The sequence below is a fragment of the Gadus macrocephalus genome, chromosome 20 (genome assembly GCF_031168955.1).
Source record: "Gadus macrocephalus chromosome 20, ASM3116895v1".
NCBI classification, from domain to species: Eukaryota; Metazoa; Chordata; class Actinopteri; order Gadiformes; family Gadidae; genus Gadus; species Gadus macrocephalus.
In genome coordinates this window covers 12,144,354-12,157,350 of record NC_082401.1, presented here as the reverse complement: position 1 = coordinate 12,157,350, position 12,997 = coordinate 12,144,354, and positions in this window count along the sequence as shown.

Genomic DNA, 12,997 nt, shown 5'->3' with positions numbered 1-12,997 from the left:
GTTTGAAAAACGATCAGTCTGCGGCCTGACCGCTAGGGGGAGGCAACCGACAGGTCTGTGGCCTGACCGCTAGGGGGAGGCAGACACACCCGACAGTCTGCGGCCTGACCACTTGGGGCAGAAGCAGACTCACCCGGCAGTCTGCGGCCTGACCGCCAGTCTGCGGCCTGAACACTTGGGGCAGAAGCAGACTCACCCGGCAGTCTGCGGCCTGACCGCTAGGGGGAGGCAGACTCACCCGGCAGTCTGTAGCCTGACCGCTAGGGGGAGGCAGACACCCCCGGCAGTTTGCGGCCTGACTGCTAGGGGGAGACAGACGACCAGTCTGTGGCCTGACCGCTAGGGGGAGGCAGACACCCCCGGCAGATTGCGGCCTGACCGCTAGGGGGAGACTGACGACCAGTCTGGGGCCTGACCACTAGGGGGAGGCAAACGACCAGTCTGCGGTCTGACCACTAGGGGGAGACAGACGACCACATGCTGAACTAGGTCAAACCCTGCAGGTACTTTATCATCCCGAGGCGGAGTAGGGATCAGCGTCATGACGTCAATAGTACTTCACTGTTAAAAGTACTTACGGCAATGAGATCAGAAGGCTCTTTCTGTTTCGTTTACACGTTTACTCTGAGCCTCTGAAGCGGCCGACGCTCCCTGTCCGCTAACAGACCGTTGTGTTTCCTCTTAAAGTTTCTGCGTTTCATTTTGTTTCTTTGGGCCTTGGAGGGGGAGAAGACAAGGATATCCAGAAGTGTTGCTTCAATAATTATATAAAGAAGATAAGAATATTTCCACTAACAATTGTAAAGATTCAGTGTTATTAGTCACGTTGTCATCGTTATTGTTATGATAATAATAAATATGATTTTATAGCATAACGATATTATTGTACAGCCTGAAGGAGTGGGGAGGGATGACGTAGCGCAGCGTCGCCTGCGGAACTTGCGTCAGCACTTCTCACTGCGATGACGTCATGTCTCACCTGACTGGCGCTCGTCTCGAGCTCGGTGGCGAGTGGTCAAAGCGGGCTCAAAACACATATTCCTCCTGACACTCTGTATTAATATAAGTATTATCTAAAACACATAATACTCCTGATGCTAGGCTATGTATTAATATAAGTATTATCTAAAACACATTCCTCCTGACACTGTTTTAATATAAGTTATCTAAAACACATATTCCTCATAATACTCTGTATTAGTATGAGTAGTATTATCTTTAAAGTACATTTTCATCCTGATACTCTGTATTCACATAAGTACCTTACCGTACTGCCCTCTATGCGTTCTGGCATGTAGGGTAGCAACAAAGGATCGCCACTCCGGTCTGTTTTGGGCGAGCTTTTGGATAAAACTCCAGGTCTGCTTCATGGCTTTCAGTTCTTTCTCCACTGTTGGACGCAGGTTTCTTTGGGTCGTCCTCTCTTTCGCTTGCCTTCAGGTGTCCAGTGTAGGGCGGTTCTGGTAATGTAATCCTGTTCGTTTCGCATGATGTGTCCAATCCATCTCCACCGCCTTCTTGTAATGATGGTCGCTCTACTTTCTAGGTTGGTCCGAGCAAGTAATTGCTGGTTGGAGATGGTGTTAGGCCAGAAGATACATAGGATTTTTCTGAGGTTTCTTGTGTGGAATGCCGAGAGCTTGGAAAGGTGTTTCTCTGTCATCCTCCAGCATTCAGAGCTGTATAGTAAGGTGGAGAGAACACAGCTCTGGTATAGCTTGAGTTTGGTGTTGATGCTGTACTTCGTGAACTTCCACACATTGTTCATCATTCTGAATGTGTTTCCTGCCTTGTTAAGTCGGCTTTGGACGTCATTATCTGTTCCTCCATCATATCTAACAGTGCTTCCTAGATATGAAAACTCCTCTGTTGTGGGTATGTTTATTCCATTTATTTGTATAGGTGGGTTTTTTGTGTGTTTAAGGTCATCACCTCTGTTTTCTTCACGCTTATGTTCAGTCCTATTTGTTGTGCAAATCTGTTGACATGGGATCTTTTTTCTTGCATATGTTGGTCGGTATGGGAAACCAGTGCCAAGTCGTCAAAAGTCTAGGTCTTCAAGTGTTGTAAATAGTGTCCATCTGATGCCTCTAGGTTGATCTTCGGTTCTTTGCATCACCCAGAATATGACGGTATTGAAGAGGAATGCTGACATCATGCATCCTTGCCTCACTCCAATCTTGACTTCAAAAGTGTGGTTGCTCTTTCCTACTTGGCATGTGAAATTGGTTTAAAAACCCTATATGATAATGATTTATTGTGGAATCCCATACAAACATAGAATGTGCCATAAACTGTCCCTGCTTCCTCGAAGTCTACGAAATTGATATATAGCTGTTTTTGCCATTCTGTGCACTGATTTATGATGTTGCACAGAGTGAAAACACACCCTCTTCCTTTCCGAAACCCTGCTTGTTCTCTTCTGAGCTGTTTGTCTATTGCATCTGAAATTTTTGTATGATGACTTTTCCTAGTATTTTGCTTGTAATTGACAAAAGGGTTATTCCACGCCAGTTGTCACAGTTTTTTAGGGAACCTTTCTTGGGGATCTTTACGATAACACCCTTTGACCAATCGTCTGGTATCCTCTTCCTCTCCCATATGGAAGCCATGTAAGTATTATAATCTAAAATATACATCCTCATCCTGATACTGTGTATTCAGTAGAATTATCTCTCCATTTTGAGCAGTGCAGATCTATGCTGGCCTGCTCTGTTCTGCAATGTTCCTCATCTCCAGCCGCACAGTAGGACTCTGTGAGGACCCACTGTAAGGATCATCCGATACCTCCATAATACAGGAGCATAACCAAAAGACATCACATCCCACACGGTGCTTTATTAATCAATGTCAGCTGCCTCACTGCATGACATCATTGATGACCTCATCGGTCATTGGCTGCAGAGAGTGATTCAGCAGCACACACTCCTCCCTCAGGGACCATGTGACCTGCTGCTCTCCAGGGGGTCACAGCGGCCCTACCGTAGGTCCCTGAGATGTAGGCCTCATGTAGACATGCTTGGCCTCATGTAAGCCTAATGTTGGCCTACTGTGAGCCTCATGAAGGCGTACTGTAAGTCTAATGCCTCATCTCCAGCGACCCGTACGGTTAGATGCAACACGCCTTACCAACGCCAACAGAAACCGTATGCTAGGGTCGGCTTTAAGCTGGATGGCGATAGCCGCGGCAGCTACGTAAGCATCGTTACCTGATTGTAGTCCGTGCTTCACCTTTAGGACCGCCTGGGCCCAACAGAGGAGTACCGGGAATAGGAACGGCTCGGCGCGCTTATTTTGGGACCCCGCCCACTTTTGGGGGTGGAAACGCGAGCCTACATTGACGTCTCCATGACCTCCCCCTCCAGGTGGAGCCTCTATGCTGGCGGCCGTGAGTCGGTCGGGACGCGACCACAAAGCCCCCCGCCCTGAGCGGGGAGTTCAGGGTGAGGAGTTCACCCTGTCACCAGGCCCACCCCTTCCTGACCCCACACGGGGGGACCCTGAGGACACACACGCATTCACATGAACACACACACACACGCACAAACACATGCACATGAACACACACACACACACTCAATAACATAAGCACACAAACACGCACACACACACATTCTCATAAGCACACAAACGCACCTAAGCACACACACTACCGCACGTAAGCACACACACAAACACACGTAAGCACAAACACCCACGCACATTCCCATCCACTCCCAGAGGGAGGTGTGCGTGGTGGTGTCTGGTTAGGAGGGCCGGTCGTCACCGCGTGATTCAGCCTCTGATCTCCTCAGGGCAGAGCGGAGGGTTCTACGGTTCTCTGACTGTTCTCTGAGTGTTCTCTGGTTCTAGGGTTCTCTGACGGTTCTCTGAGTGTTCTCTGAGTCTAAAGTTCTCTGAGTGTTTTCTGGTTCTAGGGTTCTCTGACTGTTCTCTGGTTCTAGGGTTCTCTGAGTGTTCTCTGACTCTAGGGTTCTCTGAGTGTTCTCTGACTCTAGGGTTCTCTGAGTGTTCTCTGACTGTTCTCTTGCTGTTCTCTGGGTGTTCTCTGAGTCTAGGGTTCTCTGAGTGTTCTCTGAGTCTAAAGTTCTCTGAGTGTTCTCTGAGTGTTCTCTGAGTGTTCTCTGACTGTTCTCTTACTGTTCTCTGAGTGTTCTCTGAGTGTTCTCTTACTGTTCTCTGAGTGTTCTCTGGTTCTAGGGTTCTCTGAGTGTTCTCTGGTTCTAGGGTTCTCTGATTGAACGGATTAGAAGGACGAGGATGTGAGGGGCGTAGCCGGCGGGAGCAGGCTGGGGTCGGATCCCAACATGCTGCTCAGCCCTTTGGCTTTCAGAATTCTTATTTCATGCAAATATTAAAACATTATTTGAATTTGCAAAGAAAATGAACAACATGTCAAATAGTTGATGCTCCTCATAACTGTGAGCGTGGAGTATATAATAAATATAAGATGTCTAATATATTATTATGTTTTTAATGTTCTCGATATTATCATCAATCAATGTCTCCCTCTTGGATCCCGGGGATGCTTTTCAACTGTTGCCGATAAGCTTCTGATCTAGTGACCGCCTCCCCACCAAACCACTGGTCGGTTCTAGCTGGTGGGGAACCACTGGAACCAACCAGGGAGCATCCAGCCAGCGGAGGAGAGCAGTGGACAGCGGTCCTTTAACAGACCCCCCCCCCCCCCCCCCCCTGTGATTACCGGTTAGTGCCGGTACACACGTCCCCACACTGGATTAACCTCCGCCCTGACACTGCCCCGGGACAAAGAGGCTTTCAGAGGCCGTTGGGCAACGAGACTCACCGCATTCCACCAGGAGGCTGACCTCACTTAACCCTAACCTTAACCCTACTCTTAACCTAACCCTCACTTAACCCTAACCTTAACCTAACCCTCAGTTAACCCTAACCTTAACTAAACCCTCACTTAACCCTAACCTTAACCTAACCCTCACTTAACCCTAACCTTAACCTTACCCTCACTTAACCCTAACCATAACCTAACCCTCACTTAACCCTACTCTTAACCTAACCCTCACTTAACCCTAACCCTACTTAGTCTTAACCTAACCCTCACTTTACTCTCAGCAGGAAGGTGTCTGTTTGTGTATTTGTGAGTGTTTGAGTCTGTGAGTTTTTTGAGTGTGTGAGTGTGTTTGTGTATATGTGAGTGATGGTGTGTGTGTGCTAGTGCATGTTTGTGTGTGTGTGCGCGTGTGTATTCATATAAGTGTGTGTTTGTCTTGGGTGTGGCTCTGTGCAGTGTGAGGTGTGTGTGTTTTTGTACTGTACGTACAAAAGAGAACATCCTAATCACATACACTGCCCCCCCCCCAGCACACTGCCCCCCCCAGCACACACACACACACACACACTGTCCCCGCTCCCCGCCTGAGTCCTGCAGCTCTGCAGAGGGGGGGGGGGGCGTCTGACGTAAATGCAGCACAAGCGTTGTGTTTGTGTGGTCACACGCCCAGCAGCTAATGGCTTACACACACACACACACACACACACACACACACACACACACACACACACACACACACAGGCCCTGGGCCTCACAGAACGAATGGGACGAAGGTCCTCGGGCCGACTGAGGCAGATGTTATGAGGCCAGGTGTGAGTGTGTGTGTGAGTGAGTTTGTTTGTGTGTGTGTGCGAGAGAGAGCGTGTGTGTCTGAAGGAAAGGACAAAAACAACAAGGACAACAATGGACCACATGCCTTTGGTCTGTGATCATTCCACTTATCCCCTGTGGATGTTATTATGAGTGTGTAAGTGTTTGTGTGCATCTGTGTGTGTGTCCATGTCTGTGTGTGTGTCCATGTATGTGTGTGTGCCTCTTTATGTGTGTGCGTGTATCCATGCCTTTGTGTAGGTGTGTGTGCCTGTTTTGTGTATGTGTATGGTGTGTGTGTGTGTGTGTGTAGTGTGCCAGTTTTGTGCGTTTGTGTATGTGTGTGAGTATGATATTAGTGTGTGTCTGTGAGTGTGTGTGATTGTGTGTGTGTGTATGTGTGTGTGTTGGTGTGTGTGTGCTTCACAGTGCTCATGATTGCAGGTTCTAAAATCAGACAGAGATGGTGCCAGCACTCGCTGCTGGACGAAGAGGTGGAAGATGAAGAGGAGGGGGGGGAGAAGCTGCATTGACGTGTGCAGAGCAGAGCGCAGAATTCATTAGCAAGCAATGTGTCAATTGAGAGCTCAGCTCCTCTCTCTCTCTCTCTCTCTCTCTCTCCCTCTCCCTCTCCCTCTCCCTCTCTCTCTTTCTCTTTCTCTTTCTCTCTCTCTCTCTCTCTCTCTCTCTCTCTCTCTCTCTCTCTCTCTCAGCTCCTCTGAGGTGATTGCGAAGGCAGCCCCCCCCCCCCCCCCCCCAGCGTCACTCCTCGCTCCTCTCTGACGTAGCTCCGGGAGACGGTGTCAGCTACGTCAGGGGGCGTGTCAGCTACGTCAGGGGGATGGTGTCAGCTACGTCAGGGGGGGTGTCTGCTACGTCAGGGGGGGTGTTAGCTACGTCAGGGGGGGTGTCAGCTACGTCAGGGGGCGGTGTCAGCTACGTCAGGGGGCGGTGTCAGCTACGTCAGGGGGCGGTGTCAGCTACGTCAGGGGGGGTGTCAGCTACGTCAGGGGGATGGTGTCAGCTACGTCAGGGGGATGGTGTCAGCTACGTCAGGGGGGGGTGTCAGCTACGTCAGGGGGGGGTGTCAGCTACGTCAGCAGACAGGTGCGCTCTCTGTCAGGAGGTGAACCAGGAGGCCCCCCCCCCCCCCCCCCCATCCTCCTCACCGGCCAGCACAGGGGGGGGGGGTGGGGGGGTCGTGTTCAGCACCGGGTGGGCTGAGCAACGGGGGTCACCACGGGGGGGCTACGGACGTCTGAGGGCCGTGTGTGTGCCCCCCGCTGGAGGACACAGGTCTGGACAGGGAGAGAGAGGGAGATAGGGGGAGACAGGGGGAGAGAGGGAGACAGGGGGGGAGAGGGAGGCAGGGGGAGACAGGGGGAGAGAGGGAGACAGGGGGAGAGAGGGAGGCAGGGGGAGACAGGGGGAGAGAGGGAGACAGGGGGAGAGAGGGAGGCAGGGCGAGATAGCGACCTACCCGTGTCTGGTTTGTAGAAGGTCCAAAGATAACATGGGTCTCTCCTATCTGACGGCAGCGCGAGCAACCAAACAAACACGTGAACCCTCTGAGTGATCGCACGCAGGAGGCTAACAGCTGACCCCAGACTCCCTTCTGGTAGTTTCCGTGGGACTGATGTTGGTGTGGTTCTCTCTGGAGTACGTGTCCTTCAGCTCTGGGCGGAAGTCTGGGAGGGTGGTCTGAAAGCGCATTTCCTTGGGGATCAATAAAGCATCTAAACTCAGCTCAACTTTGCTTAGCTTGACGTCAGTTCCGTTTCTCTGAGGATGAGATGGCCATCTTGGATCTCTGCCGGGAAACGCAGAGCAGATTTATAGTTCCATCTACATCAGACGAACGTACAGTAACACACCAAAGAGGTGTGTGTGTGTGTGTATTTGTGGGCGTGTGTGGGCGTGCGTGTGTGTGTGTGTACGTACGCGTGGGCGCGTGTGTGCGTGCGTGCCTGCGTGTGTACCAGCAGTGATCTCCCCTTTAATCACCAGATGAACAGTAAGTGAGCGTGTTTTAGATATGAATGCGAGGGCTGTGACGTCCTGTCGGGGTGATTCACCCTCGCTGTCCGCTGGTGAATGTCACGCGTCTTATGCGTGGATGAATCTTTAAGAGGACTATCTATAAACAAAGAATACCTCCCTCTATAAATATATATATATATATCCATATATATATGGATATATATCTCCATCTCTGTGTGTATGGTTCCCCCTCTGGCCGTGGCGCAGTGCAGACTCAGGGCTGGGGGGAGAGCCTCTGGCGTCACTCTGCTCCTGGTCGCCCCCCAAAGCCCTTAATCTGAGCTGAGCCGCTCCTTCCCTGCAGACGTCTGCTCAGAGCGCCGCCGCTGAGCAGACGGGGAGCGGCTCCGTGGAGAACGCTCTGCCTCGCTCTCGGAGCGAGAGGAGCTGAGAGCCTTTAAGAACCGGCGCTCTGAAAATGTTACGGACTCAATGAAAGTATAGCCCTTATTAAGGGGGGGGGGGGGGGGGCAGGGGGCTGGGGGGTGGTGTGGGAGGGGGGGTGGGAGGGCGGGCTGAGGGGCGGGGGGGGCAGGACTGCGGGGAAGGAGAGGACACAACACTCATTTAGATGACCTTTCTCGACCTCGTACTGCCCCCAGACCTGTCTCACCCTCGTACTGCCCCTACTGACCCCAGACCTGTCTCACCCTCCTACTGCCCCTACTGCCCCCAGACCTGTCTCACCCTCCTACTGCCCCCAGACCTGTCTCACCCTCGTACTGCCCCTACTGCCCCCAGACCTGTCTCACCCTCCTACTGCCCCTACTGCCCCCAGACCTGTCTCACCCTCCTACTGCCCCCAGACCTGTCTCACCCTCCTACTGCCCCCTGACCTGTCTCACCCTCCTACTGCCCCCAGACCTGTCTCACCCTCCTACTGCCCCCAGACCTGTCCCACCCTCCTACTGCCCCCAGACCTGTCTCACCCTCCTACTGCCCCCAGACCTGTCTCACCCTCGTACTGACCCCAGACCTGTCTCACCCTCCTACTGCCCCCAGACCTGTCTCACCCTCCTACTGCCCCCAGACCTGTCTCACCCTCCTACTGCCCCCAGACCTGTCTCACCCTCCTACTGCCCCCAGACCTGTCTCACCCTCGTACTGCCCCTACTGACCCCAGACCTGTCTCACCCTCCTACTGCCCCTACTGCCCCCAGACCTGTCTCACCCTCCTACTGCCCCCAGACCTGTCTCACCCTCCTACTGCCCCCCGACCTGTCTCACCCTCCTACTGCCCCCAGACCTGTCTCACCCTCCTACTGCCCCCAGACCTGTCTCACCCTACTACTGCCCCCAGACCTGTCTCACCCTCCTACTGCCATTACTGACCCCAGACCTGTCTCACCCTCCTACTGCCACTACTGACCCCAGACCTGTCTCACCCTCCTACTGCCCCCAGACCTGTCTCACCCTCCTACTGCCCCCAGACCTGTCTCTCCCTCCTGCTGCAGCATTGTTCGTATTACCGTCATTTGATTCATGAATCATTTGTATAAACATAATTTATATTATTGGACGTCAAATACCAACCTTCATATGCTAGCACACAAACACACTCATGCACACCCACAGACACACACACAGGCACACAGACACACACACTCAGTCAGTCACACACACACACACACACACACAGACACCTCTATTCTAACTCAGTCAGCCCTGGCCCTCCTCCCTCAGTCTCCCCCCCGCCCTCCCCCCGCGACCCGCCCTGCTAATGTGGGGCCTGGGGGAGAGGACCAGACGACCAGTTCCAAACCAGGACCCAGACCAGGACCCAGCCCATGACCCAGACCAGGACCAGGACCACAGCCCAGGACCAGGACCCAGACCAGGACCAGGACCCAGACCAGGACCACAGCCCAGGACCTAGACCAGGACCCAGCCCAGGACCCAGACCAGGACCCAGATCAGGACCACAGCCCAGGACCCAGACCAGGACCCAGACCAGGACTGGCAGCTCTCCTGCGTCTGCCCCCTGCTGAGTCGTCCTCAACCCCTCAGTGCAGAATGCCTCTAATCCGCTCCACCTTGGCCCTTTTGAAGCTAATCTCTAGTTTGCCTCCTGATCCGAGCCGGGGGCCAGCGGAGGTGGGGGTGGTGTTTCTTTAAAGCCACCCTGCCCCCCCCCCCCCCCTGCTGCCCACGTCACCCGGACAAGCTCTCATTCCCTGCTGCATGTTGTCAGGGTCGGGGCGCGACCTTGGTCCACTGCAATTACAGTCTTTGTAGTTTGTGGGCAGACGCACGCGCAGGTGTCTGTCTGCCTGTGTGCAGACGGGAAGGTGCGTGTGTGTGAGTGTGTGTGTGTGCGTCACCTGGATGTGTGTGTATTTGTGTGTGAGTGTGAGGAAGCTGTCGCCCAGACAGCTTTTCATTCACTGCTGGTTTTGGGAGCAGTAGATACTGAGCATTACGTCACAGGGTGAGGTGTATCATTATCTCCTACAGAACACAAAGCCTCTTTCCCTAGACTCTCTCTCTCTCTCTCTCTCTCTTCTTTTCTTTGAACCCAATCAGTAATGTCTAAGCTCCTCTTCCTATCACGCGTTTCTATTCTATCCAACGTCATTCTTGGATGACGTTGTTCATGTGCGTGTCCATGTGTGTGTGTTTGCGCGTGTTTGAGTGTGTATGTGTGTGTTTGTGCAGGTCGTTTCCCCCCAGGTTGATAGCTGGTCCCAGCCTGATCCCCCGGTGGGGGTCCCAGAGGGTAGAGGGTCCGTGGCTCCAGAGGGCTTGAAAAATCATTTTCAAATTAATCCCATCAGTCTGTAATGAGGATAATGTAGAGTGAGCAGTCTTCATCCTTATCGTCATCATCAGAGGTCATTCTGTGCATCATCCTCAGAGCAGCTGCATCCTGTTGTTGTCTCGCTAAAGAGATCTCAGCCAGTAGGAGGGATCCTGAATAAAGGTTAAATAAACAAGGGATCTCATGACCCTGTTTGATTGGTCCTCTGTGCATAACCTTTCTTTGGATTGGTAACTGCAGTTTAAATAAAGTTTGGTGATTATCTCTTGACAGCTATTGCTTTGTTAAATTATTACTCCTCACTCACATGTCTGGCAGGGTTTACATCTTCGAATGCGTTCAGAGGCCAGACACTGACCGATATTTACTCTTTCAAAAGTTAATGTGTAACATTTCAGCTACCTTGTAGCTTTAAATGACCAAGACATGTCTGCTGACATCATCGCTGAATCATCTGTGAATCATCTGTGTGTGGAATGCCATATCATGGTTTGAGCTCACAATAAATCAATCATTAAAGAAATCTTTCTTCCCATGGTGAATGCTAGCTGTCAACAGTAGGCCAGTTTTAGAGAACTTTGATTTTGTACCTAGAAATCCGACAAGTTTGTTTGTCTCTGATGAATCAGTGTTTCTTGCACAGGTCATTACATGTGCATGAATCTTTCTGCCCTGACTTCCTCATTCCCCAGGTCTTTGTTTCCTTCTTGAAAGACAAAGAGGAATAGAGGGTGACCCGGGAGGTGTGTGTGATGAGCAGGTCTACCGTACCATTCCACAGTGAGCCATGAAAGGATGACAGCAACCCGACGCCGTGGTCAGGGGCTGTGTGACGTGGGGCTGAGGGGTTGGTCATGTTCGCATACTTGTGCATTCTTGTGTGCTTGCATTATTTACATACTCACCGCCGTGCAGTCACCTGGCAGCTGTATGGGCAGGTTTCTGAGAAGTGAAAAAGAAAAATAGCAGAGTGCAGGGTGAGAGAGAGTAGAAGTAGATAGAACGGTAGGAATGAGGCAGAGCAGCAAGGTTAAGATGTATCCTAAGCAAAGAGGTTCAGAGGTCAGAGAGGAGAAAGCGTTCAGATGCCTCCTGAAGAGGGAGGGACTTGGCAGCGATTGAGACAAGGGTGGCGTGACTTCTGCAGGCGCGTGTAGAGGCTCACCGCAGACTGCAGCGTAACGCCGGGCAGTAGAACGCTGAGATGACTAACAGCCTGTTCCTCAGGAACCGGCTGATCTTCATGATGTTGTGTTGAGAGGAGCGGACAGAGGCTACGTGTTCAGTAAACGCGAGCTAATTGTCAATCACCACCCAAAGACATGTCTCTGTCCTGGACTGCTCTGTTCTAGATCCAGACTGAGATGTTTGGAAGGATGTTCTGAGCTTGAGGAGAACTCTAGGAGAGTACACTCTACTACAGTAGTTATGAGCAATAACAGGTTCTGCTCAGATCTACAGCATCAACTGTTTTGATGGTTTATCATAATAATGTTATATTTTATATCGATCTATCCACCTTTGCTAATTTTTAAATCATTATTACTGTTGTTTAATTGCATAGCTGACCCTGGCCGCTTCTTCTATCCAACGTCATTCTTGGATGACGTTGTTCATGTGCGTGTTTGTGCGTTTGCGCGTGTTTGAGTGTGTGTGAGTGCGCAACACTTGATTTTTACTTTGCAGTGATGGGCAGGTGTGTAATCCAATGAGCCATGAGCCACGTCATCCAGGACATGATCAGAACCCGCCCAGTGTTTATACTAAGTGAGGAGAGGCAGTAGATGTAGAACAAGATCCACTCAGAGGGGATTCAAGGCATGCTGGAGGCTAACAGCTGCTGGTTTCCAAGCCACATGGAGAGGAGCAATGTGTCAAAGAGGATGATGAGCGATGTTGTGATCGGGAGGTAGGCAGGGGGCTCTCCAGAGTCTTCCCATCAAGGTAAAGGATGGGGGTGATGACCTTGAGGCTCAGACTCACCAGAGATGGGGAAAGGGGTGTGGTTGTTTGTTTAGATTACGATACTATCTATGTACTTTGTGTAATGGAATGTCATAATAATATACATAGACAACTCAGTATTCCATCGCTAACCATACGCACATAGCCAGCTGAACAGAAAGGCCCATTGTCCTTGAGATGGCTGGCAGCTGCCTCTTGTTTTCTATACGACTCACATTTATCAAGGAGCCAGCTCTCCCCTGGGACTGTCATCCTGGGGAGTTAGTCAACGTTAAAATGTATTGGCCGAATCCAACTGGTTGAATGGAATCAGGACTGCGACCCAAGGTTTAACTCTGCAACCGACGCAGGTCAGCGTGGGTCTGGTGCGTGCTGTGAGTCCTATGAGACCTCCGGACAGGGTCTGGGGTCCTCATGAGACCTCAGGACAGGGTCTGGTGTGTGCTGTGAGTACTATGAGACCTCAGGACAGGGTCCTCCTGAGTCATATGTGTCCAGACCTCCAGGCCCGTGGTTGGCCTCTCAGTCCTCGGTGAACACAGAGGATGAGGCGGTCGTCATGATGCTGGTGTTGGGAGAGGAGCCCGGGGGGGGGGGGGGCTGGTTAGCCCGTT